The sequence below is a fragment of the Eurosta solidaginis genome, chromosome 1 (assembly GCF_040869045.1).
Source record: "Eurosta solidaginis isolate ZX-2024a chromosome 1, ASM4086904v1, whole genome shotgun sequence".
Classification (NCBI taxonomy): domain Eukaryota; kingdom Metazoa; phylum Arthropoda; class Insecta; order Diptera; family Tephritidae; genus Eurosta; species Eurosta solidaginis.
Genome location: NC_090319.1, coordinates 266,679,435 through 266,682,658, shown reverse-complemented (window position 1 = coordinate 266,682,658; position 3,224 = coordinate 266,679,435). Strand labels below are relative to the sequence as shown.

The window sequence follows — 3,224 nt, the reverse complement described above, 5'->3', positions numbered from 1 at the left end:
ACGCATTTAACTCGCAGCGAAAACCATATATTCTTTTGAAATTTCAGTAAATCGGACCTATGATATAATAGTTAACATTATTTAATGGATAGGGCTTATCCTACATGTCTGGCGTTCCAGGTTCTGTGATCAAAATGGACTGGTTGCATCGGGAGTTCATATTTACAAAACCTGTTTTTAGTGATAACTTTTGAATGGGAAATAATATTTACCCTCCGCCTTCGAACTAATAATACTTACACTAAAACAAGTATTTTTTTCCTTTTTCCCATAATTTTTGAACGCTATTCTACAGTTGTAGGTCAAACTAAAGTTTAGCAAAATTTTTGGCATGTTTTTCGTTTTGGCTGGCACATTTTTTGTTCTGGCACCCGCTTCAGCTGGCGCGAGGGATTTATCTGTGATTGTTGCCAGCAACAACTAGAAGATAAATCCCTGGTGAGAGCGAAAATATAAGAGCGTAAACAAAAGATTCGTATCAATCTAATCTATGATTTTAACACGCTTTAGTGAACTACGCGATAGTTGTAACTGTGAGGTCATACTCCCAAATTAGTCTAAATAAAGAACGTTTTGTTATGCCGAATATTTGAGTTATTTACTCGACATTTCAGAGATTCGAACGTTAACAGAAGCTACAAAATAATCGAGAATTGCCCCAAATTCATTACACTATTTTTCGTAAAGATATAACTTATAATACTGGTCTGCGATCCTTTTAAATTTCTTTAATAAAAAGTAGGCGTGGTCTTTAGCCGATCCCGTTAATTTTTACTAGAAATATTTCCTGCTATAAGGTAAATATATGTATCCAATTTTATTACATGTTAATTTTTCTTCGAGACATGTCTTCCGAAACATAGAAAATTGTTTAGCCAAAAAAGCAGTGCCACGCCCATTTTAAAAAAATTTAATATTTCTAAGAATTTTAATATTTCAAGAAGGTTTAATGTGTTCATATTAATCCTCCCCGAAATGGTTGGGCTAGTACCTTAATGGTGCTTGTTACCGCAACGTACCGGATCAATACCCGGCAAAGGACCATCAACATCCGTAACACTACCAAAATCTTCGGAGAGTGTCTTTGTCGTTAATACAACAACAACAATGTGGCCTTGTTCGAGTTTTCTTTTTTAATTTATTATCGCAGGAGTAAGGGTTCGAGTCCCAGATCAGAAAGAAACGACTTTGAAGAGATTTACAGGTAAGATCGGAAAATATTTCGCGTTGTTTCAATTTTTCCACGCTGATTACCTTTTCCTGAATATTCTTAGAAGGCCAGCTTGTCTAAAGGAATTGTCAGCGCTTTTGACAAAAGACTGTTGTACTCCTCCAACAGACGGTAGTAACCTTATTAAGTTGTCCTGGGCACACATTTCTAGAATTTGTACCAGTCCGTTGTCCTAGGATTTTCAAGTCTTTACCTTATTTAAGGGAATTTATGGACCTCTATGCGTTGGCGATGGCGAGTACCGAAGAAGATTTAATGATGATCTGTACGAGTTATACACAGGGATCAATATAGTCCAGCGAATTAAAATGCACCGGTTGCACTGGCTACGCCATGTTATGCGAACGAAAGATGACGCTCCGGCCAAGAAAGTGTTTCTATCGAAACATGTCTATGGAAGCAGAGGTAGGGGCGGCCCCTACTACGCTGAAAGGACCAGGTGGAAAACGATTTGTACTCCCTTGGTGTGACCAATTGGCGCCTTTTGGCAGAGAGAAGGAGCGACTGGCCAGTTATATTATTATGTTAATTTTTAATTATTGTTGATTTCTACTATAAATTGTTAAACAACTTTGTACCAAAAAGATATTTCTTGTATTCAAAGAAAAAACTTATTTCATATTTCATTCTAAGAAATATTCTTGTTTCAATCGTTACAAATATTTTTTAATAAATTCAAACATTAAAATATCTACACAGTTTGAGTTTTATATCGGCTAGTTTTTACATGTGAATATGTAAATTATTTAAAAGCATATTTGGTGCGCCTTGTTGGACGGCCATAACCGTTTAAACGGTTAAGCGCCAATTAAGTAAGTACGTAAGGAAATTCTGGAGGTGATATGTGTATGGTCATGCTAAGGACTCAATGTTATTTTGGCCCAACATATGTTAGAACACGGATGCCGTGGTGTGGTGGTAGCATGCTCCGTCTACCACGACGAAGTTCCTGGACTCAATTCCTGGGCAAAGCACCATCCAAAATTTAGGAATAAGTTCTTTCAATTAGAAACTTTTTGGATGAAGAAAAAAAAACAAAAACAATACGAAATTGCATGAGGATAACGACGTCGCGGTTTTCAAAATCACATCATCCCAATATGCCAGTAAATGATTCCTTTTTTTTCAGTTTTTCCCGATAAAAACAAATAATATATAATCAACTATTATTATTTAATTGAAGACAATTATTACTTCCGGTGATAATCTCAATAATTCCTAAAAATCTCAAATTAGTAAATGATTTTTCTATAAGCGGCGTCGCTCCTCGGCAATAGTTTAGCATACACTCCGAGTGAATTTCTGCCATGAAATGCTTCTCAGTGAAAACTCATCTGCCTTGCAAATGCGATTCGGAGTTGGTGTAAAACATGTAGGCCCGTCCCGCCAATTCGTACGACAGTTGGTAGTCAGAACTTCTTAAATATTTTTCCACTGTCTGTCGGGCTAATGCCAAGCGCTCGCTTTAGCCGACAGTTGGGTCGACCACGGCATACAAGCACTGCATAATTCTTAATGCTGTCTGCTATTGTGAGAGGACTTTTCGAAACTTTCTGACTCAACGCCCAACGTTAGTACTTTGCCAAAGTTGACAAATCGCTCCTTTCATCGCTGATAGCGAATTCCACTTCCTATGCTTGCGGTGCCATAACGTTTTAGTTCTTATCCTTAATTTGTGTTGAAGTTTAGCCAGAAAAGGCGGGTTCAGCGGTCTATTGCTGTATGTAGGTATAAAAAACGTCTGCCCCTGGCTGCAGTTAGTCCAATAGGCACGGTCCGCAAAACACCCGGGATTTGGGGGTTGACAGTTTTTGGTCACCGACATGCCACCGCCCTTCAATAAAATGAAACGTCGTATATGTAGGCATTTATACGGCGGAGCCCAATAGTCGGGCTCCATGGAGTTCAGCTAAGCCCTCATACCAACGACAAGGTGTTGCATCTAAATCTGATGACTTAATGATTTACAACCAAACCAACTGACATTAAAATA

The 3,224-nt window shown here is 38.0% G+C and overlaps 1 long non-coding RNA gene across 1 annotated transcript; it reads left to right on the top strand.

Moving 5' to 3' along the window:
• The first annotated feature begins 531 nt into the window (after positions 1-531).
• On the top strand, positions 532-1,769 carry LOC137242866 (uncharacterized). Its single transcript, XR_010950391.1, has 3 exons — positions 532-797; positions 989-1,204; positions 1,278-1,769. It is a non-coding gene; the product is annotated as an uncharacterized lncRNA (long non-coding RNA).
• Positions 1,770-3,224: the final 1,455 nt, after the last annotated feature.